The 27970-nt window shown below is 43.8% G+C and overlaps 1 protein-coding gene across 1 annotated transcript in view; it reads left to right on the top strand.

The window, feature by feature from the left end:
* The window catches only part of MAP6 (microtubule associated protein 6), an 83470-nt gene that overhangs the window by 14155 nt on the left and 41345 nt on the right, over positions 1 to 27970 (top strand). The gene's annotated exons all lie outside the window — the stretch shown is intronic.

Here is a 27970-nt window from a genome sequence, read left to right as displayed (position 1 = left end):
TCCAGCTCCTCTCAGATGTCTAGCTTTATTTGGAGCTTTTGGGTTAAATTCTACTCACCACTTATTAACTGTATGACTTTGGGAAAGTTACTTAACCTCTTTTCTCTGATCTTGTTTCCTTGTTAGTAAACAGAACCATTAATAACTACTTTGCAAGGTTATTGAAAGATTTAACATTCCATTAAGTCTTGATTCTCTTACCTGTCTTATTTACCATTGCATCTCAGCACCAAGCTTAGTCCATGGTATTTAGGAGATGTAAACAAATGAATGGATGATGTATGTACAGCACTTAGCATTGTGCCTAGCCCATAGTAAGCACTCAATGCATGACAACTATCCTCATCATCATTATCCCCAGTGGATTGAGTACCACTTGGCTAATAGAAAGACATACTTTTGCTCTTCTGTGGACACACATTCTGAATTTCTGGGAAAAGAACCATGAAAAGATTTTCTATGAATATTTTTCAGTCCAGCAAGCATCTCTGAGTCACTATGTTATAACCTATCTGTGAAAATATGCATTGTGTAGAGAGGTTGGGCTCTTAATTTTGTATACGCAGAAACATTGCATGCATAAAACAAGAAACATAAAATTAGAATCTTAATGAAAGCAATTAGAAAAGAATGATGGTTAAGAGTTTAAATTTGCTCTGAAAATGAATTTGGAGATGTTTCTATGCTTAAGTAAAGTGATGTTACCTAATTTTTACCCAGGTCTGGATTTTTAACTACCTAGGTGCCACCAGTCAGAGAACGAGTTGATTGTGTACAATCTCTGGATAGAATTTTCCCTTTTGGACTGTGACTGTGCCTCTTTCACAGCATTATGCTGATATCTCCTCAAAAGCCCAGGGGCCTCAGGGACTTCTCCCAAGGATCTGGCATATTTCATGTGAGTTTTCAGGGTGTTCTTGTAGAGGAAAGTCCAGTTAGCCTGAGTTCCTGTGGACAGCGCCTGGGCCTTGCCCTTTCATCCCTTTCTCTGGGCCCGGCACGGAGGAGAGCTCAACCAGTGTTGGCAGGACAACTCTAGCAAGTGCACAGGCCCATTACCATTCTTCTCAGACCTCTGCCCTGTGGATTTAGTGAGCCATTGGCTTAACTATGCAAGTTGAGATGTTGAGATTCTGTTTAGGGGCCACAGGAAGAGGGAAAATGAGGAGTCGTGGATGTCAGATCAGTGGGGGAGAAGTATAAGTGGAGGATAAGGAGTAGCAATGGCGACGGGAGTATTTCTGCGCATACCTAGCATGTATGTCCAACAGCCTGATGGTTTGAGAAGACAGTATTGTCAAGGTTTCTAAGGATGGATTGCAGTATTACTTCTAAATAGTACTCACTACTGTAGTATGTGTGTCAGTAGACAATTTTCCATCCTTTTACTTTACCATATCTGTGCTGTGAAGAGGGCACTCCTTCCTGTGGGCAGGCACATACTAAGTCACTGGCAAGAATAAAAGCCAGACAATTGTTTGGAGTTTAGATCTCCCTTCCAACAGGAGTCAGGTTAGTTTTTCATTATTTATTCCTTCATTTCCAGTCAGTACTTCAGTCAATTATTCATCCATTAGACAAACATTTGTCAATCTCCTACTGTGTATATGTGGCTACCTGCCCAGGAGGGAGGACGGCCACGGATGAGAACTCCTAACTATAACAAAGTGAATTAAGTTCTATAGAATGTCATGTGCTTTTTGAACAGAGGAACATTATCAGTTCTGACTGGAAGGATCAGGGAAGACTTCAGAAAGGAGAAGTAGCGTCCAAGCTGGACCTGGAAGGGTCAGTCTGATTTCATAGACAACACAATCAGGCGGGCAGGGGAGTGGCACACCCCAGGCAGAAGGGACAACTAGAGCATGGAGAGCTAGACGTGCATTTGGGGAACCCCAGATATTCAGATATGACAAGCGTTCCAAGTGTGAGGAATGACATGGCAGGAAATGATTCTGGAAAGATCTAGGCCCGTGGTTGGCACACTTTCTGTAAAGGGATAGATAGTAAATACTTTAGGCTTTGCAGGCCCTTATATATTACATAACAAGAGATAACAAATTTCCCCAAAATTTTGTTGCTGAAATTCAAAATATAATAATAATAATAATTGAATACAATCTTTTCTAATACAGGTCTACTAATGAGAAGAATGGATTTTTTTAGGGAATAACAATTGTTGAAATGGGTTCAAAATTAGTGTTCCTTTTCATAATTTGATTGCAAATATTTAACTACAAAAGCCATTCTTAGCTGACAGCTGAACAAAAACAGGTAGAGGGCCAGATTTGGCTCATGGGCCATAGTGTGCCAATCTCTGATCTATATTATTGAGGACAGAATATTGTGCTACCAGATTTCAGACTCTGTATTTAAGTAGAACCTCCTGCACAGAGTGCCCGAGAATACTTGGTTTGGCTGTGCCTTATTAAGCACATCACTTATTCTTCCCAAGTGACATAGTTGCTCTCTTGTTTCCTTACAACTGAAAGGCAACAGGGCACTAATGTATGTGTGAGAGTGTCTTTGTCTTCATATATAATGGGTAACCAACGCATCTCTCATAGCAACCAAGGATACAAGGTACAGGAGTCACCATTGTCAATAATATTAGTCTCTGGCTGCTATGACCATTTTGTGTGAGGTTCACCTGGGAGTTGACACAAGGATTTTTTAAAAAATAGGCAAGGAATAAATGATATTAAAAGGTGCATGGGCACGTAATCCACTTGCCTAGGATCCAGCACCCAAGAATAGCGCAGAAGAGAGCTCTACTGTGAGAGGATTGTTATGACTCCTCAAAGAAGTCCTGATGCAGCATATCTCCAGAGTCGGCCAAAGCCTGGCTGTGAATTGAAGCAAGGCCTTGCTGATTCTAGCTAAGAGTCTAATCTAACAACATCATTCTCTGGGGAGCCCTTTAGCACATCATAATAGTCATAGTCCAAACTACATTTGTGAGAATGTGACGCTTGATAAGCGCTACTATGATCTTTATCTAGCTGGAGGAATTTTGCTAGAGAGTATTACTTTGTGAATGAATGAATTTTTCACGTTTAGGTTTGTAATACACCTGGAATTAGTTTTTGTGTATGGTGTGAGATAGGGATACATTTTCACGTTCTTTCATGTAGAAAGCCAGTGATCCAAATCCACTTGTTTGACAGTTCATTCTTTTCCCCCGATTTAAAAAGTTCCCTCTATCTTATAGCTAGTTCCCTCTTTTATGTGCATCTGTTTCTGGGCTCTCTGTTTTGTTGCATTGACCTGCTTGTCTATTCTGAACAAATACCACACTTACCTAATTATTATCGCCTAGTAATATGTTTTGATTTTTAACAGGGCAGGTCTCCTTCTTGCTTGTTCTTTTTCAGAATTGTCTTAGTCTTTCCTAGACATTTGCCCTTCCATATTTATTTTGGACTCAGTTTTTAACTAACATAAAAATTACTATTGAGATTTTGATGGACTGGGGTTAAAGTTATAGATTAATCTGAAAATTGACATCTCTGTAATAGAGTCTTTCTATGTATGAAAAGTTATGTCATTCTCTTTACTCAGGTCTTCTTTTATATCTTTCGAAAAGGTCTTTTATTCTTTGTTTTTTCCGAGATGTTTTCTAGATTTTGTTGCTAGGGTAAATGAGATTTTTCTTCTGTCATCTTTTCTCATTGGTTTTTGGTGATGTATAGGAACAGTGTTGATTGCTGCATATTCATCTTGTGTCTGTAAACTTGCTGAATTCTCCTTACTTGTGATATTCTGATTTTCTATTTACCGTGATTTTCCTTTGCTCCTTCTTTGACTCATTCCTGCCTTTTATTGAATTGATTACATTTTTTCTGTCTTCCCTTCTGTGTAGAAGTTACACATTCCATTTCTGGTTTGTTTTTTGGTGGCTAGCCTATTTTTAATCTGCATATCTGACTTAAAGTTTCAAGTTAGTCAAAGTTTACCTCTGATCACTTCTCCCAACTTACATGTTCGTGTTGTCCTATATTTTAGCTCATCTTTGCTTTATAAGTCCTCTAATTTAGAAGTAATTAGTAAAGAAATTTTTATATCCAATGCTTATTTAGACTTTCCCCAATATTCAGTAATATTTTGCTACCATTGCTTTTTGAATCTCACTCTTGCCTTCTGGAAGTGTGTCCTTTGTCTGAAATATCTTTATCTTGCCCTCGTGCTTTAGTGGTAATTAGCTGAGTGAAGAATTCTAAGTAGACAACAGTTTTCTCTTAGCACTTCGAGGATACCGTTCCTCTGTGTGTTGACCTCTGTTGTTGCCTCTGAGGAGGTATCTGCTATCACTCTAATAGTCACTGCTTTCTGTGAAATCTCTCCTCCCAGTTTTATTTAAAGGTTTCTCTCTTTGTCTTCGCTGTTCTGCAGTTTACTATAATGCATCTAGGCATGGATTTATTTCTATGTGTTATGCTTGAGATTCATTGTTTTCCTGAATTTGAAGATGCATTACTTTTCAGTTCCATGAATTTCTCAGCCTGTATCTCTGAATTAGGCCTCTCTCCGTTTTCTGTATTCTCTCCCCCGGAACTTATACTAGACGTATGTTGTTTCTTCTCATAATATCCTCCATGTCTTCTAATCACTCCTTCTTATTTTTCATATATCTTATCTCTTTGTGCTTTGTTCTGGATAATTTTTTCAATTTATTACTAATTTTCACAAATATGATTTTACCTCATCCACTGAGTTTCAAATTTCTATGATATTTCATTTCTAGAAGTTCTATTTGATTTTTTTCAAACATGCTCTTCTTTTTTCATAGTTGTCTGGTTTCATAGTTTTCATTGTTGTGCCCTATTGTCTCATTATGATTTCTTTTTCTTTCCTTTGTCTTTAAACATTTATTTTATAGTCTCTTTCAGGTCATGATGTTATTTCAAGTTCTTAGGATGCTAATCATTTCCTCATATGGTTTTAAGTTTTTATGGTGGGTTGTAAAAGTGGCCGTCTGGAGCAGTGTTCCTGAACACGTGAGAGGTGTTTCAGGGTTTCACTGTACTGTGTGGGTACTGCAAACAGGGACTCCTCACCAGGCTTAGGGTATTGACTGATTGTGGTAGATCCCCACCCCAACACACACACATCCGTCTCCACCCCCACCCAGAACCCGAAACAGAAAGGGGCTTCCTTGTTACTTCCCTGGGCTGGTGACCCCCTTACACAGCAGGGCAGCCTTTGCGGCCCTGCTTCGTGTAGGAGTTTCAGCTCCCACTCCCCAGCCTCCAGCAGTCCTGGGCTCCTCCCCCTGCCTTGCCCTTAGAGCTGATCCTGGGGTCCAAGGGTCCCCCTTGGCCACAGTGGAGTCACTTCAGGCTTACTGCTCTGACTTGAGGGCGCCTTTGCTCATGGCACCTGAGGTTTCCCTTTTATTTCTTTTGGGCTCATCTCTGAATGTAAAAAACATTTTGATTATGTTTTACTATGTTTTATCCAGCATTTCTGTGTGTTTTTAGGGGGAGAGGGGACCTTAGCTCTCTTAACCAAATTTGCTTTCTTGGATTTTCTATGTAAATGATCATATTATCTACAAATAATGACAATATTGTCTCTACCTTTACAATCTTTTTGCCTCTTATTTCTTCACTTTTGTCTTATATCACTGTCTAGGAATAACAGTACAACATTGCAAAGCTTCTCCATAGACTAGTAGAGTGGAGGAGAAAGTATAATGTAGTGGTTAACTTTGGTATCCGGCAAGTCCAACTGAGTTCAAGCTCTGTGACCTAATACCTCTGGTTTTGTGCAGGTTGCTAACTTATTCAAACCTAGTTTTCTTCTTTATAAAATGGAGATAATAATAGTATTTACCTTGAAGAATTATTTTTAGGATTAAATGAGTTGCTATATGTAAACCACTTGAGTTAGTACCTGACACATAATAAAAGTATCATAAGTATTAACTATTAGCAGTAGTAGTTACTGTAGTAGTAGAAATAATAGTAACAGCTGTGTGTATGTTATATCTAGTCTTCCCAACTCTGTTATATAGGTATTGTTATATGAGGCTCAGAGAGGTTGAATGCCTTTCCCAGTGTCACACAGCTAATAACTGAAGGCATAATTTATACCCCTGAACAGGTCCTCTGAAGCCTGTATCTTCCCCTCCCTAGATCATGCTGCCCCTATTATATTAGTGGTTTGTACACTGTTGCAAAATCAGGCCCTTGGAGGAGTATTTGCCAAGGCCATCAGTGGGAACCTGGAGGACAAGGGTCCTGGTACTGATGCTCAGTACTTCCAGAGTAAGCAAGGTCCCTTGAGAGGAACCTCAAAGAAAGAAAGTAAGTTTATAGGCATGTACCTCTAAGAATAAGAATCTTTGTTTTCCAGGGCGTTGAAAATATAAACTGCAATATATAGAATTAGAAGCTACCTAGGAGAGCTGCTTTTCAGATCACCCATCCATTCATTCATTCACTGACTCCTAGAGCCAGACTACCTGGGTTCTAGTTCTGGCTCTGCTCCTTAACCTGGGACAAGCTCTTTGACTTCTCTAGGCCTCACATTCCTCATCTGTAAAATGAGAATAATCATAACAGCACCTACCTCATAGGAGTGGAGATTAAATGAGTTAATGTGTGTAAAGCACTTGGAAAAGTCTGGCACACAACGTGTACTCAGGTAATGTTAGCTTTATTATTATTACTTTGTTCAACATACAGTTAAGGGCCTACTCTGAGCTGCATTTCTGAGGCTGTCAGGATGGACTTGTGAGATACATGGAAATTGCTGTGGTTGCCCAGAAGTGGCTAGTTCTGCAATTGTGGGTGTCAGGAAAGACGTTACAGTGAGATTTGCCTTCAGCACTTACCAAGGTCTTCCTCTGTGCTAAGCACCTTACTCATCAGTGGGGTTATGAAGATAGAGAGTCTGGGGTCCCTGCTGTCAAGGAGCCTTCATTCTGGATGGGAAAACAAATATCTAAGTCAGGGATTTATAGTACAGGCTCATAGGTGTACAAAAAAAGGCAAGATTGGGCTGCTGTAAAAAAACAAGGAGGGGCATCTGCAGTGGTGTGCTGAAAAATGTTTAACAAATGGCTCACCACGAAAAAAAATACATAAATTTTACTGATATAAAGAATGTGAACACACAATTGACAAATAATAATAAAATACACTATTCTTTATTCTAAATTCCAAACACCTATAACTTCCGTATGACTTTGTATTTCTTGCACAATCCATCATCATTTTTATAATTCTATTGCCAACAAATAGTGTCACAAAACCGGACTATGACTACATGCTTGATTGCTGTGTGAGTCAGCAAAGAAGTTACTCACATTCCTGAGAAACAAGTGTAGTTCTGCCATAAATGTTGGCTGATATGTGTGTTTATATTGAGAAGGTGACAGGAAAGCAGCGATGATGCACCAAGACATGTCAGAATCTCACTCATTAGTTGGTGCTGAGCTTCTTTGCTCAATCAGATAATGGTTTTGAATTCTGGAAAAATATTTCCTCAATTTTTTTGTGCTGTTCACAATGTTACAGCCACGGATATTAGCACACTTTTACATTTAATCTGCATTGTTAACATTTACTCCATCACTTTCTTAAGTCTAGACCAAACCAAATAGTAAACCTAGTGCTGATTTGTAGCATTTGCTAACTTCTGTAGTGTCAATACTCCTGCCAAGGCTAATGTCAAGCTGCCTACATGACATTACCTACCACGGAGCTGGGAAGATCTGCGCAGGAGCACACCAGCATGTAGCATTTCCATCCAATGGATACAATAGACCTAAACCATCTCAAGAGCATAGCACAGTAGTCCTCCCTTATCTGCAGGAGATACACTCCAAGACCCCCAGTGGATGCCTGAAACCACAGATAGTATCGAATCCTATATATATACTTTGTTTCTCCTATACATACATACCTATGATAAAGTTTAATTTATAAATTAGGCACAGTAAGAGATTAATAACAATAATAATAAAATGGAAAATTATAACAACATAGTGTAACAAAAGTTATGTGAATGTGGTCTCTCTCTCTCTCAAAACATCTTATTGTACTGTACTCACGCTTTTCTTTTGATGATGTGAGATGATATAGTGCCTATGTGATGAGATGAAGTGAGGTGAATGACGTAGGCACTGTGACGTAGCGTTAGGCTACTATTGACCCTCTGATGATAGAAGGAGGATCATCGAGCCATGACAGTGTCGATGGTTGGATGTCAGGAGCAGACCATGTCAATGGTTGAGGACCCAGTAAAGGGATGATTCATGTCCTGGGCGGGATGGAGTGAGACAGTGGGAGATTTCATCACGCTGCTTAGAATGGCACACAGTTTAAAACTTATGAATTATTTACTTCTGCAATTTTCCATTTAATATTTTTAGAACGCGGTTGACCACGAGTAGCTGAAACTGCAGAAAGCGAAACTGCGGATAAGGGAGGACTACTGTAATAGTAAAATGTGGAAAATAATTAGAAAGTGATGCGTTTTGAGCATTCGTTACCTTTATTTTTAATATAAATTTGTTTAATTGTATGTTTATATAATTAAATTTTTTATAATGGCTGTGCTTAACAACTGGCTCAGAAAATTGAGCAGTTGGCGCTCTCAAGAGAGTATGAGCTGGCTCCAGCACACCGTCTGAATTAGACATGGAAAGCAGAGAAAGCTTCTGAAGACTGATGTTTGAGCGAGGTTCTGAGGGTTGAGTAGACGTCTACTGGGTAAAGTGGAGGGAGGCATCTCAGGCAGAGGTAACAGAATGAGGGAAGGCACATCCCAGGGCTTCTGAGGAACATGAATGGAAAGTGGGAGGCAGCCAGAGAAGTAGGGTAGAGCTAATTCATGAAGGGTCTTGTGGACCCCTTATCTTGAAAGCTCTGGGGAACCATTGACGGATATTAAACAAGAGAGTGAGTGACTGCATTTGCATTCTCAAGGAGCTGTCTGGGAGCTATGTGGTGAGAGATTTGGAGAGGGCCGAGGCTGGAAGCAAGCGTGCCGTGATGCTGTGGTGCGGTCAGCAAGGTGCCAGGTAGTGGAGGTCAAGCGCTAAGGGAAATAAAATCCAGACACCCCAAACAGCATGTGCAAAATCTTGAGGAGTGAGCACCCAGCACACAAAACCGGGATAGTACGAGAGGCCGGGGTATACGTCCTGCTGGGCAGTGGTGGGGATGTGACTGGAAATCTGGACACTGTTGGTGCAGTGTCAAGGACTCTTGTGCCAGTAGATGTGTGGGATATAATCCTGCTCGTGGAGTGCACTGGGAGGAAGTGGGGTCAGTGTTCTGCACTCTCGCTGAACCAAACTATTGAATAATTGCTAAGTCCTTTGGCATACGCAATTGGGTTTTTGGCAGGTGAGTGCTGTATGAACCAGATCTGGGAGGCTGACCATCTAGGTTCTTGTTACGTGGACCTGCGGCATCCACCTCACCTTGGAGCTAATCAAGAAATAATGCAGAATCTCAGACACTACTCTGGACATACTGAGTCAGACTGCATTTTAACAAGACCCCCTGGGCACTCTGAAGTCTAGGACTCCCTGAGCGAGGGCAGGCTTTCTGTCAAGTGGTCCAGACCACCTGCATTGGACTCACACAGAGTGCTTATTTACAGTGTGGTTTCCCAGGCCCCATCCCAGGCCCCTAGCTCCTACTCCAGCCCTTCTGAATCTGAATTTCTAGGCTTGGGCCCAGGAACCTGGAATTTCAGTATGCTTCTGAGATTGTTCTTATGCACATCAACAGTCCACACTAATCCCCAAAAGACTTGGCCCAAACAGTCATGTTTGAATTGGGTCAGAAAAACTGAACTCCTTAAACTGTCCTGGTAAATTATTTCCTTCCCTTTGTATGCAAAGCACTTTGTAGGTCATTGTCTGGCAGACAGTAGGTGCTCAATAATGTTAAGCAATTGTTGTTGCAGTCTTTGTGGTATTTTAAACATCCTGAGTTCCTTGTCAAGGCCAGAACCAAGCAGGATCTAGGGAAAGGTGTGTGTGTGTGTGTGTATGTGTGTGTGTGTGTGTGTGTGCAGGGAGTGTGTTGGGGAGGGGTGAACAGAAGGATGCAGGGTGCTGGATAACTCAGACGTCCCCTCAGCTTGTTCCCTGCCCAGTGCCGGCGACCATCTGCTCTGAGCAGCCGCCTGTCTGGGAGTCGAGCGTATCCATGGGAACCAGTATGGAGGCTGCCAAGAGGACTCCATGGACACCAACCAGAGGGAAGAGTGGAAATCAAGTGGAACCGAAAGTGACAGACTCTTGTGTGTTCAGTGGAGTGGGAGGCGGTCAGCTGTGAGAGCCGGGGTGGGGCCTGAGCACAGCCAGCCTAGCGCCAGAGGAAACCTCTAGACAACACTGACTGCACAGCTGGGCCCAGGAGGATTGCTCAAGGCGATCGGAGCTGTAGTGTTCTTTCTCTTCCTCCTTCCCTCTTCCCCCCTTTCTTCTCCTCTTCTCCTCCTCCTCTCTCTCCCTCTCTCCTTTATAGCAAATTTATTATTTTTTTTAAAAAGTGCAACTTAATAGAAATGTAAACAACGAGAATTTTAGTGACCTCAAATCCCACCATTCATAAGCACTCAGTGCTTTAATTTTGTTGTTAGTTCATCTTTTTCTCTATGCTTATTTTTAGAAGGTTGAAATAGTGCATTTCCAGCTCTGTACTCTGCTTTCTAGAAAGTTCTTTTGAGCTGGGCATTTAGCTTTGAGAAAAGAGCATGGGATTGGGAGTGAAATGCCCTCCCAGCATCTGCATCCCAGGTCTGCCTGGTTAAAAATTAATGGCTGAAGCCAAAATGATCCTCAGACTGATCCAAAATGGATATTCCTAAGTGAGTGCTATTGTGCCATCTTAGCCAGCGGTGCCCACTTTAGTCCTTTCACAGTTTTTGACTTGGGTATTTCTTGTGTATTTAAACAACTTTGATAAAGCCTGTGCATAAAGAAAAGAAGCGCTTCCAACAGGGAGAAAAGAATGGGGAATTGTTTTGCTTAGATATTTCTAAAAAGAGCGTTAAGATTTAAAATGCTGTATGGACCTAGCATGTGACATAATGGGGTAAGAAATGTATATCTGGATGATTTCTCCTTAATTTACTGGCACAACCAGAGGCCTCATGGTTTGTCTTACCCCACGAGCACTTATGCCCCATGGTGAGTGCTGCATCCCCGAGTGACCAGTCATGTTCGAGGGAAAAGTGGGCTCACTGGCTGAAATGGTCAAACCTGCTGGTGAGACCCAGGCACCATTTCAATCAGAATCTTTCTCATTTTGATTCATTGTTTAGGCCGGTTCTTCTTCTGATCAATTCATCCAGTTGTGTATGATCTTGAGCAGGACCTTTCTCGAGATGATCACCACCAGGAGAGCTGTAATAAGGGCCATCAGTGACACTCCTTACTTACATCATTTAAATGATGGCATACTGTTCCATCATGTGACTGTAGCACAGTTTATTTAACAGTGCTCCTATTACTGGACCTTTCACTTGCCTTCAGTTTTTTACCACTGTTAATTCAAAACATCATGATGAACATCTTTTCCCCCTCCCTCCCTCCCTCCCTCCCTTCCTTCCTTCCTTCCTTCCTTCCTTCCTTCAACAGCTCCATTTCAAAGCCTTAATTTTTATCCACTGGCAGTTTGGTGACCAGAAGGAGTTAGAAGTAATCTGTCCTGACCTCCCATTTTACAGATGTGACAGCTGAGGCTGACAGCTGGGTGTGTAATTTGCCCAGTGACACACAGAGTTGGGCATCACAGTAGGGAATTGAATCTAAATCTTCCTGGACTCCTGGTCCAGTGCTCTCTTCTCTCTCACCAAGTAACCTGCAGCTCCATCTTTTTGTTTTGCTTGCTCATATATTTCACATCCCATCGCACAGAAATACTCCAATTAGACCATTCAAGACACTATAAATAAAATAGCTGAGTTTATTTTATTAGATGTGTTTCTGCTCTTTTAAATATTTTTGTCCTTTTAAATGTTTATTTATGAGTCAATACTGTCTGTCTTCATGGCAAACTAGAAAGCAGGAACTGTGTCTTTTTCAACTTAGTATCAGTAAATACTTTCCTTGCATGACTGAAGGGAGCCTACGGTAACCCAACCATTCCATATGGTCTGCCATTCACTTTTACATTTTTGCTTGAGAAAAACAACATAAGTTTGGGAGCAGCTTAAAAATTAACTTAAAATTCTAACCCTCACAGTGAACAAAATCACTGATAAAAGGCTTCATTTAAGGGGCCGGCCCGGTGGCGCAAGCAGTTGGGTGCGTGCGCTCTGCTGCAGCGGCCCGGGGTTCGCTGGTTCGGATCCCGGGCGCGCACCGACGCACTGCTTTGGCAAGCCATGCTGTGGCGGCGTCCCATATAAAGTGGAGGAGGATGGGCACGGAGGGCCGTCTTCCTCGGCAAAAAAAGAGGAGGATTGGCGGATGTTAGCACAGGGCTGATCTCCTCACAAAAAAAAAAAAAAAAGGCTTCATTTAAGCTTCTTGACTGGCTTTTAAAATTAATTCAACAAATATTTTTTGTACACAGTGGATAAGACACTGAGTTAATCTAATAGCTGTTCAGAGAGAGAAAGAGCTTGTCCTCAAATTGTTTCTAGTTTAGCGTGGGAGGCTGCCTTAAAACGTAGGCTTTAGTATTATTCGGATGTGGTAAGCCAACAGATCAGGAGATGACTGCCACTGAAAAGCCAGTTTATTCTCAAGAGGAGGGGGCAGGCCACACCATGCCACACAGGGCCACATGGGGCAGCAGCACCAGGGTTACTCAGGAGGCAGAAGGAGGGAGGGAAAACATGGGCAAGAGCCTGTATTGTGGTTTTCACAGCGAGACATGGGTGAGGGAGGAGGGTGAGCAAGCTAAGCAGGTTGAGGTTGGCTAGTTTGGATAATTTCAGTGGGCTCTAGGGTACGAGGGCTGTCCACAGTCACCTGGTGCCTGGCCCTGGGGTGATTAGGGCAGGAGGATAGTGGCCCAGGTGGGAGAGCCTAATAACGGATGTGGGTGGGGTGTGGGCATTGGATTGGTTGGTTTGCATATGAAAGGCATGCTTGGAACAAGTTGTTTACTGTCTCTTGCAATTGGCTATCGCTTGGGTGGAATGGGGGGCAGTTTCCCAGGGGTCAGTAAGGCCCCAGATGCCAGAATGTTAGAATAAAAAGACACCCTTAGTACAGAGGCAATGCAGGTGCTTAATTCTAGCGTTGTGTAAGGTGGAAACAAAAGAGAAGCACAGTTTAAGAGGAAGAGATTATTTCAGGAATACTTGTTTTGACAAAGGCTTAGTGGAAGAAATGGCTTTTCAGCAGGAGGGCGGGGTGAGGGGAGGGAGTCCCAGCTCCCACCACTCCTTGGCAAGTTGCCCATCTTGGGCAAATTACTTAAACTCTCTGAGTAATGTTTATTCTGTTTATATCCCACAGCTGTTGCAGATCAAGTAAATACCTCAGTGTTTCTCTCACTGTGCCCAGTCCATGGACCTGCATCAGAAGGACCGGCATGGAGTGTATGTTTAAAATGCAGCTTCGTGGGACCCAGAGTCAGACTATGAGCATGAGCCCCAGGAGTCTGCATTTTAACAAGCCCCTCACTCCCACCCTAGGTGATTCTCAGGAACACTCAAGTTGGAGACCAGCCCGGAGAAAATAATGCTAGGCACATTCTAGAATCCAAAGGCTAAAATACATATGTAAGGAGGTACTTAGGTACTTACTACAACCGCAGCCTTCACCATGCTTGAGTATCTTATACGCGCCAGCTCCTTAAACAAGAGTTCTGTTTGGGTTGCCTGCCTCACGCAGCATCTGCTGGGCTGGGTATTAAACACACAGACAATAAAAAGATGCCCCCAGAAGCCCTGCCTCCTGCGGCTCTGGCTGTCTTAGGCCAGCTGCTGGGGGAGGCTAACGTTACAGATGTTCTGAGAGGCTCGGGAAGGAACGCAGCCAAGGAACCAAGTCTTCAGCCTGGATCAGGCTCCACTCTGTGTGGCCTCCGATGCAGCTGTGTGATTTCACATTCCATGTTTATCCGCATGGGCTTCTATTTTTACCTCAAATTTTTAAAAATATCAACTGACAGACTAACCAAAAGTGATTTTGGCACTTTCGAGGGAAAATATATGGGTAAGAATTATTGGATAATTGCTAAGTCCTCTGGCCTCGCCTAATTGGGATTTTGGCAGATAGGCGCTGTATGAACCAGTGGTGACTGAAAGGGATCAAGGAGAGTAACACTTAGTAAGCACCACTTGTTTGACCTCGGTATTAAAGTTTCTAATCCTCACAGAAGACCTGTGAGGTACACTTTTCTCATTTTAGTCTGATGAGGTGAGGCTCGAGCATATTCCGTCACTTGTACCAGGTTTCCCTGGAAGGAAGGTGCAGAGATGTCAGGCGGGCTCTGTTTGCTTACGGAGGCCCCTTGCTTTCCCCGCCAGACTGCCTCTGAGAAGATGCTGGATCCCCAGGAGTGGTTAAGAGGCACACTTCTAACTCGTTACTCTCATAAAGCCTGGTGAGATCTCTCTCATTTTATGAGCTGAAAAACTTGCAGTGTACTGACTTGCACAGAGGTCGTTCTTACCTGATCTCTGACATAACAACCCAGATCCTGGCTGCTTACTTTGCTCCACATCTTCTTTCCCACTCCCATAGTAATTATGCGGTAATTATTATGTTGATAATTACCTCATTAGTAATTTGGCATGAGAAAACCCAGTGAAAGAATAATAAAAGAGCCTCTCTTTATAGCTACAAGATTACAAATGACAAATACAGTTTTAATAGCCCTAAACCCTCATTAAAAGAAAAGGGAGAATTTTTCCTGCACAATATTTTGAAAAGTGTCAGCATATCTGTTAATCAACACTACACGTTTCTGTAAAGAACCCAAGTTTTCCTTGTGGTCTGAGGAGCCCATTTCTACGTAAGTGAAGGCTCTCTGAAAGTTCTGGTACAGAAGAGCAGCAGCAACAACCATGAGCAGCCTCACCTGGCCCACTGCTCCCCTGCCCATGGTGGAGCGGGGAGACACATGAGGGAGGGCTGCATAAAAATTGGGAAAGACACACCCTGACAAAGGAACTAGTATCCTGGTCGTTGGTCCCCAGCACCTCAAAGTCCCTTCTACTGAAACCAGGTCAAAAGCCCCTGGAGGCAGAGCCTCTGTCCTGCTCGGGCACACCTGGCGTGGCTCTAGGCCTGAGAAATGGAGAAACGTGAGTCCGGCTCCTCGGAGCAGCAGGCCTGGCTCCCCATTGTCTGGCCTCATGGACTGCCAGGCACCCCCGTGTTCCCTGCCCTCCAGGGCCCCCACCACAGCCACACCTTGGGGTCTTTGTGGAATTTGTTTTCGCCATTTGGCCATGGAAAGCCCTGTGTCTCACATCTTTGGTTAATTCTTAATCATCAAGATTCAACTCATGTCTTTTTCAACATTTCTGCCCTCTCTCCCATAAGGTAGAATAAATCTTCTCATTTATTTGTCATTAGTACTTTTTACATACTTTCTGTATAATATTATTCATTCATTCAGCAAATGGCTACAGCTACTGTAGCCAACTCCACTGTAAACTCTCATCAGGATCACGGAAGCAGCCTTCAACTGGGCTCCCTGCTTCCTCCTTGCACACGCAGTGTCTGTTCTTAACCTCCTAGAAGGAAAGGCAAATCATGCCACTCAGCGCTGGCTGGGGTCTGCTCAAATCTTCCATTGGTTCCCCATCTCACATAGAATAAAATCAAATCCCTCACTCCAATGTGCCAAAAACCCCATCTGCCGTTCCTTCTCTGATCTTGTCTGCCACTCCTCCCCCTTTGCCCCTGGTGAGCTCCATCCAGTGACCCCGGCCGCCTGGGTTCCTCACACCGGCCTCTCGCTTCAGAGTCTTAGCATTCTGCCTGCAGCACTCTTCCCCCACTTCCTTCAGGTCTCGGCTCAAATGTCACTTCATTCAAGAGGCTGTCCTTGACCCTAGGTGACACAGCGCGCGCGCACACACACACACACACAAAAGCACATGTGATGCTCTATCACCTTTATTAGTCTTGTTAGAACTTACCACCACCTGACATATTATGTAACTGCTTATTGGTTTATTGTCCATCTCCCCTCACTGGAATGTAAGTCACTGCTCTCCAAGACAGCTAGGACTTTGTCTGTTCTGTCCCCTATTGTGTCCCAATCTCCTATCTGAACCTAGGTTAATAGATGTTGAATAAATGAGTGAGTGAATTATTGAGCATCACTCAGTGATCCCTCAATAAATGCTTTTTGATGGAAAATTCTAAGTTTGCTCAGAGTATCTGTCAAATTTAACCTTCTAGGAGGTTAAATTCAAGTTATATGTGGATTAACCTAAAGAACAACAGGCAGGTGGACCTGTTGGGAAGATCATTTGCCTTCACAAGTCCTGTGGGATGGGGATTTATGAGCAAACACCAAGAAACTTGGAGAACAAAATGGAATAATTTCGAATGCCCTCTAAATAGTAACTCAAATGAAATTCTTATGTAAAGGTACTTTGCAAGCTTTTAGGTTTTGTGCAGATATTACCTACTATTGTTTTTAATGACAATATAATTAGCAATTTTAAAATAATCAGTCTTTTCTGGTGCAAAAAAAAAAAAGACTAGGCAATGAGAGGCCCAAGTGCTGGTTCAAGCTCTGCCCTGGGTTTGCTCTGTGCCCTAACAAAGTTCTTTCCCTCTCTCCACTTCATTTTCCCAATCTGTAAAATTAACATACTGGACTAAAGTATCTCTGGAATGTCTACCGGCTCTAAAATTCCAGGCTCGAGGAATTGCTGGCTGGCTGGAGGGATGGATAGAGGACTCTAATTTCCATGACACTTCCCCAGTTTTAACTCCTCCGGTTGGTTCTGGTTTCTTCTTCCCACTCTTTCCTAGTCTAGAAGAGCCCTACTCTTGATGTGAAAATTTGCTATGTACACCTCTGAGGTCCTTACATCTTCTCTGAGTAGTAGATAGTTAGAAACCAGTAGATTATAGAATCATAAAAAGCAGAAATGATGGTAACTGAAGCATATTTATTCCGTGAGAAAGGAAGAGGAGGAAGAGATATATTGACTTACATCTAAGAATCGGGGCATATAAAGTTCATGGAGCCTGCTTCACTTGGGACTGTCTGTTTTTGAAATGGCATTTCTTTATACACTTTTGCACAAGAATTACAGAGAATTACACATTGAATCTTCCCCCTGGCAGATTATAATCTCAGATGGTTGGACATGGAAAGACCCAGAAGAACATCTGAAAGAGATGTTGCCCATGTAACTTGGTGTCCTTGGGCAAGTGCTCAGAGCTGGAATGGATGAGAAAACAGAGGAAGCCTGCCCAGGTTCAGGTCTACCACTCACTAGGTAGGTGACCTTGGGTCACCCCCTGTACCTCATTTTTCTGGGAATAGAATACAGTTAATAGAGTTGAAGTGAGAATTAAATAAGAAAGCTCAGTGAGGTAAACTAACTTCCCCCCAAAGTCACAGAACTAATTTGAACCCCAAAGCGCTAGTAGAAAATGGATATAAAAGCAATCAAAAGAGACCGTCATAATTTTAGACAATTTGTTGATTAAATTATTGGATTTAAGGTAAAAAATATCTATATGGTACTCACAGAGGTAATTTCACCATTGCTAAAGATTTACTCACTCACACACTTAGTGTCCATTGCAGCAAAACATACCCGAAATGCCTTTGCAGGTGGTATTTGCTGGATGGAATTGTGTTGTTCTGTCTAAGTAACATAATTGGATACCCAGAGCCTGTCTCCTGGGACAGCAGAAATAATCACTTTTCATTGATCTCCTTTTAGACCTGACCTTGAGATTCCTCCCTGTCTCCCCCTAAATATATCAAAGCACCCGAGGATATTCGTATGTTCTCCTTCAATTGAATTTCACTGGTCTCATGTTGAGGTTTGTGTTCAGAAGCAAGCCCATGATCTTCTAGTCTCCAGCCTTTGAATCTGCCTCTTTTTTCCCCCTTTTCATGTCTGAGTTTTGTGAGCTACGACAGCCACCTGGCCGCCATCCGTCCTCATAGTTGTGAGAGTGCATCTGCACTATGTCCTGCTGGACCAGTGTTCAATGATCCCATCTGGAGGAGGGGCATGGGGAGGCAGTTAGGCAGAGAGCAAAGTTAAGAGAGCAAAGCTGTCAGTTAAGACAAATGCTTCTCCTGTATTTATTTATTTATTTTTGTGAGGAAGATTAGCCTTGAGCTAACATCCAATGCCAATCCTTCTCTTTTTGCTGAGGAAGATTGGCCCTGATCTAACATTCATGCCCATCTTCCTCTACTTTATATGGGACGCCGCCACAGCATGGCTTGACAAGCTGTGCATCGACGTGTGCCCGGGATCAGAACCTGTGAACCCCGGGCAGCCGAGTGGAGCACGTGCACTTAACCTTTGCACCACTGGGCCGGCCCAGCTTCTACTGTATTTTATTAAATCCTCACATTACCACAGCACGGTAGGTGACATTATCCCTGTTTTACAGATGAGAAAACTGAGGCTTAGAAAGGGCAGGTGAGTTCTTGAAGTTACACAGCTGGTAATGGCATATTTGGGATTCCAAACTCAAACTCTTTCTGATAGGCTGTGCTTTGTTATTGTTGAGAATGAATGGAGATTGTGGAAGAGTGACCAAAAATACCTGGGTATGGCCTACAATCCTACCAACAATTGAGTTTTTACCCCGGTGTAACCGTCTTCAAGGTAGTTCAAGTTACACCTGAACTAGTCATCCAGGCGCCCACGGCATGCTGCCTGAGCCAGGTGCCGGGCCAGGCCCTTACCGACATGTTTCCTTTATTCATCACCCTTTATCCACATGGTCATGATCACTTTACAGTGACGTCTCTCAAAGTGTGTTCCTCTGACCGACTATATTAGAATCGCCCAAGGAACCTGTTAAAATACAGATTCCAGGGCTTTACCCCCAGGGATGGGAACAGTGGAACTTTATTAAAAAATTCTCTGGTAATGTTTGGCACTCAAAGTTTGAGAACAGCTGTTCTTAAAAGGTAATAAATCCTTGTAATTAATGAAACACTTAAAATCACTACCTAGAGACCCGCCCAGTGGCATAGTGGTTAAATTTGCACACTCAGCTTTGGCGGCCTGGGGTTCATGGGTTCGGATCCTGGGCATGGACCTACATACCAGTCATCAAGCCATGCTGTGGCAGCATCCCATATATAAAATAGAGGAAGATGGGCATAGATGTTAGCTCAGGGCCAATCTTCCTCACCAAAAAAAGAAAAGAGAAAAGAAAATCACTACCTATTTTGAAGCCTTCCTAAGTTAAGCATTTTGTATTTAAAACGCAGTTATGGGTTCTCTTAATGAATAGTGAGTTTGGGAAGGATCAAGTAGTAGGAAGCTGGAACTCAGTGTAGGGCTTAGTTGGGTGAATTTACTGGACACCCAGAGGGATTTGAGGGAATTTATTTTTAGGACTGATTAGTAGGTCGCAACTATAAAATTCAAGGCCTGGCATAAATAGTCTGAAATTTGGCCTTCAGTCTGGTCTTTTGTAATATTCTCTGAGATATCAAGTAGCCTCTTTTAAATATTCAAGTAAAATATTCGTAATAAATTATCAGATAAGATACAAAATTATAGAAACAGATTCATTTCAACTCAGTATCCTTTAATGAACATCAGCTATGCACTAGGTGCAATGGGTTACAAAAACAAGCTGGTGAACTCTACCAAACATTTAAAGAATAACTAATACTGATGCTTCACAAACGCTTCCAGAAAATAGAAGAGGAGCAAATGCTTCACAACTCATTCTGTTAGGCCAGTATTACCCTGATACCCAAACCAGACAAAGACACAAGATTCCCCAGTGAAAGTGGGAGGTGTTTAAGTCCGCGCCACCTGCTGGTCCTCTCACTCTGGCAGGCGGATTTCAGAGAGAAGGTAGAGACGGAAGGTCAGTTACAAGACCGTGCTGAGGACAGTGATGATGTAGAGGTGATGATGGTGGAAGTGATTTTAATTACAGCAGCACATGCACACACATGTACACACAGATTTGAAATCCAACAGTGTGTTTTTGTCAAGCATTCTTCTCTAAGGTAGGTCCTGGTCTTTTCCTTGCTCTAGATATTTCATTGCTGTGAATTTTTAAAATGTATTCACAGAAGACATTATTATTAAATATATATCTTATGAACAAGAATTGGGACTTTTGCTCCTGTGTCAACAAGATTTACTCTCACTGACTTCTTATTTTCACCTTTCCCCGTCCTTCTCCCCACCCAGCTGGCACGCCCCTCCATTATTCTCCTGCTGTCCTGTAGTGAGAGCTGCCTCCATATAACCCACCATCACCCCTGCCACTGTTTCTCCAGCCGTGCTTCACAAACTTGAATTCCGATCTAGAGCTAGCCTCTTTCATCATTCTATTTGGTTATGACTACTGCAGTTTAATCCTTCGACAGTGAAGTGATGGCTGCTGTGGAATAAACTGTTTTCTTTCCAATCCCTTTGGTCTCAAAATAAAAAAATACATTTTGTGTCACTTAGTATTTAGAGAAAAGCCTTTTATCCTTTGTAGTGAAATCTTTATTAAATGCTTGAGAGCAGAATTAATTCAGAATAAGTGTACTCTTGATTCCGGGTGCCAGAAAAGCTCCCATCCCGGGAACTGCTCTCTCTGGCACAGTTGACCTGCTGGAGTCTGCAGCAGAGACGCGATAGAGAGGTCCATCCTTGGGGTCATGTGAGTCCTGGCACTGCCACCTGCCACCTCTGTGACTTTAGACAGCCTCTGTGTTCCAATCTGTAAAATAGAAAGGATAACTTCTATCTTGAAGAGTTGGTTTGATACTAAATTAGACCAAGTGTGTAGATCAATTCTTAATGCTTCTAGCACACAGTAAGTTTTCACTAATAGTAAAGGTATAACTTTTACATTGAACAAATGCAACTCCTAGGACGTAATTGTAAGGTGACTTGATTTTTGCCTCCCACTATCCCTGTAAATTTATTCTGTGGGGCAAGTTCTTCTCCTACCCTTGCATGAAATTTTGGGCAAGTTCCATAACTTGTACGGCAAATTTCAGTGAATAAAAGTCCTCCAGTCTTTAAAATGTCCAGTCCCGTGCTATAGTCAAGATGTCAGTCTATTTGAAGTTCACCCTTTCTCCCTCCTGCAGCTCTGGTCTGCTCCAGAGCAGAAGCCTACAGTGGAGCTCCTACCTGTCCACTCACCTGCCCCACGTCTAACCTGCCCAGCGCTGGGTTCAGGGAGCAAGAGTGGGAGGCGAGGGGAGCAGCAGGGTCCTGCGTGTCTCTTGACCGGCAGGTGTTTTGGGTGGACTCTCTCTCGTGGGCGCTTGGCCGGGTTCTCCAGAGGCCCCCACTCATCGCTGCGGATCTTGCCCTGCAGGTCCCTGGATAAAAGTGAATCCCTCTGGCTGGTCCCATACTCCTTCCTCCACCCTGGGCATCCTCCACCCTGGACGGTCCCTCCAGCTTCTTTCTGAGATCTCTTTGCCCCTTGAGGTAACCCTCTTGACCCCATCTGGTCCGGGGAGACTGCACCATGTGTTCTTTCCTCTAACCAACAGACAGTGCAGGTCGCCTCCAACACAGCCGTCTCTCCTTCTCTCTGTCCCTGGACAGACCAGCCAGCTGTCCCTGACCCCTTGGGTTTCTCGGGAGAGCCACCGTTGGTTCAGCACATCCCCGAGGTCCAGGTGTCCTTGATCCTCCGTCTTGATTTCAGTTGAAGGGACAGCGGCCCCTTCACGGCATGCAGAGCTCTCACCAATATCCTCTCCATCCACTACTCTCAGCCTTTTCCTCGAAAATCCTACATTGTGATCTCATGTCTTACTTTGGAATATGGTACTGTCTTGGTGCCTCAGCTGAATTTTCCACTTCAGTCCTGGGACACAGCCATTAATTATATTATTCTAGTATTATCCCAGCATGTCCACTTACTGCTGTTCAAGGTCACGACACTTAGCCACCTCAGCTCCTGTTTCCTTGTCTGTAAAATGAGAGTGATGATAACAGTGCCTCCCTCATAGGGTCTCTGTGAGGATTAAATGAAACAGTGCAGGAAATGTCCTTCGTACAGTTCCTGGCGCTGAGAAGCTTCTGTGTAATGTAAGCTGCTTTCACAGTCATCACCATTATCAGGATTAATCTCAAAGCAGATCCGTTTCTAACACTGGGAAGGACTCCTTAGTTTCATGTCCTTTTCTTACCAACCCTCCCTCCTCTCACTGTTTGGCCAGAGCGCACACACAGACACACGCACAGACACAGACACACTCGGGACATACGTGCAAGCACAGCTGTATGTGCAGAGGAGTGGCTGTTTGGGGGCGTCTCAGTCCATGACATTTGATGCTGGCTCTCCTCCAGCCCACACCCTTGGGCCCTGTCCCCCCACCTATTCATTTATCTCTTCACAGCGTCCCTCACAGCAGCCTAATTAAGCGGTGGGCCTGTGCGGGGCCATCTGCTGCTGGATGGTCAGCTGTCTCTCTCCCAGGACCCCTGGGCCTCCCCTAATGGCCCCAGAGTTTCCTGAAGCGGAAAGATGGGGCCGATCTCATTGTTGGGAAGTCACATGCCGGAACCTCTGTGTTAAATGATTATAAGCGTGAAGATGACTTTTGAATCCCATGCAGTGATGCTCTGCATGTTTTTCCTTCTGCTTTCAGTCATTTCTTCTTAGATTTTGCATAGTCTGATTTTGCCCCCAAAAGAGAAAAGATAAGCAATAGGATGGTAGCCCTGTTTCCAACTTGCAATGCATTTTTTCTGTCACCTGTCCCAATAAGACTTCATCCATCAACCCCTAAGAGTGGTCAGAGGTGGGAGTCCTCCACCTGTCTGGGGGATTAAAGGCGGGAGCATGTTTTTGTGAAACATCTGGCACACTGTAGCCCCTGACACATCTCTTCTCTTCTCTCCCTTCTCCGTCACCGAGTTACCAGCCACTAGGATGCCAGCCTGATGACCGGCACAGTGTGACAGAGAAAGAATGGAGAGCACTGATCTGAAGGAGGTTTTCCATGAAATATTAATTACCTCCCCCAAGAGTAGCTGTCTGGAAGGCTTTGTTTGCCCAGCTGGAAGCTCATGCCCTCACGGACCAGTACCTGCCATTCCAGGCTGCCTGGGGGAGGAATGTCACTAGGATGACTCCAAGCGCTGAGGCTGCCTTCACGAGTTTGTGGATGTGACCTTCTTTCTGTGAATAGCCCTGGAAAGCTCAGAGGATTGCAGGAATTTCAGTGCTTCTTCCAGAAATTTCAGTGCCTCCCTTCTCTGCCTGAAAACCCCTACTTATCTTCTAAAACCCCCTCAGATCCCTCTGTGAGGCCCCTGAACTCCCAGAGCACTCGCTCTCTTCAGGCCTGTTGGTCACCTTTGTTTTCTTGTGCTGGGTGTGGCTTACTGCCCCACTCAGCTGAAAGGTCCTTGACACAAATCTTTGTGTTACTCAAGGATGTCTCATAAATGCTTTTTGAACATTATAGCCGGCAGAGGCTCAGAGGCATGAAACAGTGTTTAGAGTATTGGTTGAGCATCTACTGTGTGCAGGGTCTCGTGTTCAAGATGTGTTTGCTGACCTGTGGGATATGGGCCGGGAGAGTCAGCAGGGACCTAGTGTACAGAGTGATGCTTGCCTCCTCAGGACCACAGATCTTTTCCTGAGGTCCCTGTACATTATGCTGACTTGTGTCTTTAACCTCTTTCTCTCTACTGCCTTTTTTGCCTTTGTTTGAGTTGAAGTAGTGGTTTCCCCAGTAGAAAAGGAAAAGAAAAAAAATTCAAGGTAAGGACAGGCCCATGCAAAGACACAGACTAAAGAAAGTTTTTTTTTTCTTTTTTTTTTGTGAGGAAGATCAGCCCTGAGCTAACATCCACACCAGTCTTTCTCTTTTTGCTGAGGAAGACTGGCCCTGGGCTAACATCTGTGCCCATCTTCCTCCACTTTATATGGGACGCCGCCATAGCGTGGCCTGACAAGTGGTGTATCGGTGCGCGCCCGGGATCCGAACCCAGGCCGCCAGCCGCGGAGCACGCACACTTAACCGCTACGCCACGGTGCCAGCCCCTAAGGAAAGTATTTTAGGCTTTCGCAGGACAGCTTATGGAGCTTGAAATGTGGAGTTGAACAGACCTGGGTTCAAATCTGGTCCTGACTGATGGAGACACCTAAGTAAGTTCTTGCACCAATCTGGGGCTCAGGGGACCTCCAGCCTTACAGGGCCGCACACTGAAGGTTAAAGTGTGAATGTGTGTAAGTGCCTTCCACCCACCCCGCTCGGTAGGGAAAGGAAATAAGGAAGTGATGCAGCCATGCCTTCTGTTGCCTCTTGGCAATTGGCCTCTAGAGGTGTCAGCCACACCAAACCACTGTCACCCTGCCTGCTGGCCCAGGCAGGTGACTAACAAGACAGAGTTTTACGCTGCAGCTTCATGAAGAGATTCTAGATCCCATTTTTGAGGAAACCCCTCCGGATTTCGTGGCCTGAAAAACAGTCTCACATTTTTCAGACTCTGATGCCTCTGAGCATGTCTATTACTTCTCTTAGAGTTGGCAGGTTGCTGAAAGGCTTGCTGGAAGTAAAATTACAATGTAAAAAGAAAGAAAGGTATTGAAACTGTGAAAGGTTAGTCGTGCCTGAGTAAATGAAGCCATAATTCACTCAGCAGACCGCCACCCTTTCCTGCCAGGCTGCACTTCCCCTGCTGCGCCCCAGAGCTCCCGGTACCTCAGATGGGTTAGAGCGTGGGCAGCCGGAGGCACAGTCTAGTGGGTATCACCCTCAGTGAATCATTAGCTACAAGAAACAAACGTGACATTAAATGCAACAAAAGTGGCATCATGGGGATCACCTATTTAATATTTTTATGCTCAGTATTATTTAATAATTTCTGAGATTCAGTCATGCTCCAGCACTGTCAGACTCAGAATCTATCACATTTCCAAACAAAGGAATGATTTGCAGCCTTCGCACACGATGATAATCAAGAGTTTGTAATACATGAAAAAATACTTTCTTGTTCAGTTGTTTTTTTATGACAACTTCCTAGAAACGCAATTGCTAGAGCAAAAGATAGCAATTTTAAAGGCTTCGTTCGTTAGTTCATATATTCAACAAATGTGCACTGAGCACTTATGATGGACCAGGCACCCTGCTGGGCCCTGGCACTACAATGGTGCCCTGTTGTGTTGGAGCAGGTACACCTTCGCCACGTCCTTGCCAGTAGTGGGTACTGTTACACTTTTTCCACTTTGGCAGTCTACATGAAAATAGTAAGATATTCCCAATGGCTTAAATATTTAAATGTAACATGTAAGTACATAAATGTGCAAAGAAGAAATTACAGATAAATATGTGATTGTGGCATAGGGAAAGACTTTTAAAGCATAATCTCAAGAGTAAACAGGATAAAGGAAAAGATTGATAGATTAGGCCATGTGCAAATTTAAAGCCTATATATGGATATATGGATATATAGATAGAGATATCTCTATGGACATATATATATATATATCCTATGATATAGATATCTCTATGGATACATATAAGGCAGAAGACAAACTGTGAAATATAGTTGCAAAGAATTATTATCTTTTATTTTTATCTCTAATACTTACAGAGAATTCTTACAAATTAATAGGAAAAAGAAAAATGGAAAACAAACTGTAATTGCTGTGTGTTACTTTTACAATTAAAAAAATAAAAAGAGTGTTTATTTGTTCAGCAACGCTGACTGAGCATGTGCTGAAATCTTCCAGCCTCCAAACCAGGCCCCAGGGACACAGAGAGTGCGCGGAAGCCACCTTTGTCTTCTGAGGCCTCACAGGTGGGCTTGGAGACGAGTAACCAGGAACACAGTGTGAGAAATCAGACAAAGAAGCCAGTACAGGGAAGTCCCAGGGCACCAGCAGAGGCAGTGTCACCTCCCTGCAGGACGGGGACGGTTGTCAGGGAAGAGGACGTTCCAGCTGGATTTTTTAACAGCTTTTTTGAGGGATAATTTACATAACATAAAATTCACCCCGTTTAAGTTGTAGGATCCCAAAAAGGAAACCCCAACTCCAGTCTCGGGAAGGCGCGGACCCACAGACACAGAAGACCGAGCTTGATGCAAACGCAAGAGGTTTATTAAGCGGAGCTCCGGGTCGACACGTATCTCTCGCAGGAGACAGAGGAGTCGACCCCGGACCTTAAAGGGCAAATTCTTATATAGGGTTTGGAAGCACAAAGCGGGAAAAGGTTGGCGCGGTCTTACATGATTGGCTAATTTAAAACATTTAAACAGTTACATTTTATGGCGCGAATTGCTATGGCGCGAAGCGATTATCAGGTTACACACACGCGTCCCCATCTGGACCCCCTCCACCCCGACCCTCCCAAACTTATCCCTCTGGAGCACTCTCTTGTTCTCAATTCTTCCCCGAACAGTTTAGGGTGGGTCTTTCATGAATAGAGTCAGTCAGGATCGATAAACATTCCCTCCTATACCAGGAATCCTTAGGGCGTGGAGGTGCCTGTCTCTAAGGTAGTAACTTTTTAATTTTTAATACAATTTTACTTCCTTCATTCCCCACTTCTTCTTTTGTCCCTAGTTCTAATCTTAGTACTTAGTTTTCAGTGTCTACTATCAGTGGCTCATTGCGTGGGAGAGCTTGGTAATGGCGTTGGAGCATCATAGCATGCACTGCATTGACCCTTTTTCTTATGAAAGCAGTAATTCTATTGAAAACACACGGTCCGAAAACTAAAAGTAGATAAAGAATCAGCAAGGGTCCTGCTAGGGAGGATAGTAAGGTCGTCATCCAGGGGGACTTAGTGAACCAGGATTCAAACCAGCTCTGTTGCGCCTCCCTGCTTTGCTGTCTCATGTCTAATCTTTTCTTTAATCTTTGCATTGAATCTCGGACTACCCCTGTGTGATCTGCATAGAAACAGCAGTCTTCTTTAAGGGCCGCACAAAGTCCTCCCTCTCTTAAAAACAGCAGGTCCAATCCTCTTCTATTCTGGAGCACTATTTCAGACAGGGAGGTGAGGGACTCTTCTAATTTAGAGATGGACTGTTCTAAAGTCCTGAGGTCTTCATCTATAGCATTGCTCAAGGCAGTTAATCCCCTTTTTCCTGTGACTAAGGCCGTAGTGCCAGTCCCTATGCCCGCGGCAACTCCCAGTCCCAGGAGTACAGCCAGGGTGAGGGATACTGGTTCTCTTTTCCATAATCTGGATCTCTGGTCAAATTCATCCTCGAAACTATTGGCAGTATGATAATAAATTTTAGGCACCAACTGCACAAGCACGCAAAAATCTTGTGACGAATTGAATACGCCAGTTGAGATGCAGGGGGTCAGGCCTGTGGAGCAAGCCCACCACCTATTGGGCCCTGGTATCAAAAAATAACCAGGAGTGGTCGGAAGGCTGACTTCAGTCTTATTATATAGAGCCTGGTAGCCCGGGGGAATTTTTCCTAAGCATAGTCCTGAACCGGTCCCTGATACATCCGTTAGGGTTATCCGCCCTTCTTTGCCCCAAAGACAAGTCGTGTGGTCCGTGGTGTTATTATAGACCCCCATGGTGGCAATTTCTTCATAATAAGGGGGGGGCTGACCGCTAGGCATAGCCAGCATGCTTCAGTCATTTCAGGGTTGGAGCCATTTAAGGTGTAGTAAGCTCCCCGTACTAAGTTAAACAGTCTGTGCCATCTTTGCCCAGTAGGTACTGCGGGAGGTCAAATGTCCTTCAGAGAAAACAATCAAGGTAAAGAGATATATTTCAGGGTGGCCAAATCTTGATCTCCCACAGTCCCGCCTTTGAAACTAAAAGCTTCATAGTCCTTTTGAAACTTAAAGAAGTTTTATAGTCCAGAAGCTGAGTTGGTAGATTGTTTCATCTCACTGAACACATTT

The sequence above is a fragment of the Ceratotherium simum genome, chromosome 7 (assembly GCF_057802395.1).
Source record: "Ceratotherium simum simum isolate JZ-2026a chromosome 7, ASM5780239v1, whole genome shotgun sequence".
NCBI classification, from domain to species: Eukaryota; Metazoa; Chordata; class Mammalia; order Perissodactyla; family Rhinocerotidae; genus Ceratotherium; species Ceratotherium simum.
The sequence above is the reverse complement of the archived record's forward strand: the minus strand, read 5'-3'. Positions and strand labels throughout refer to the sequence as shown.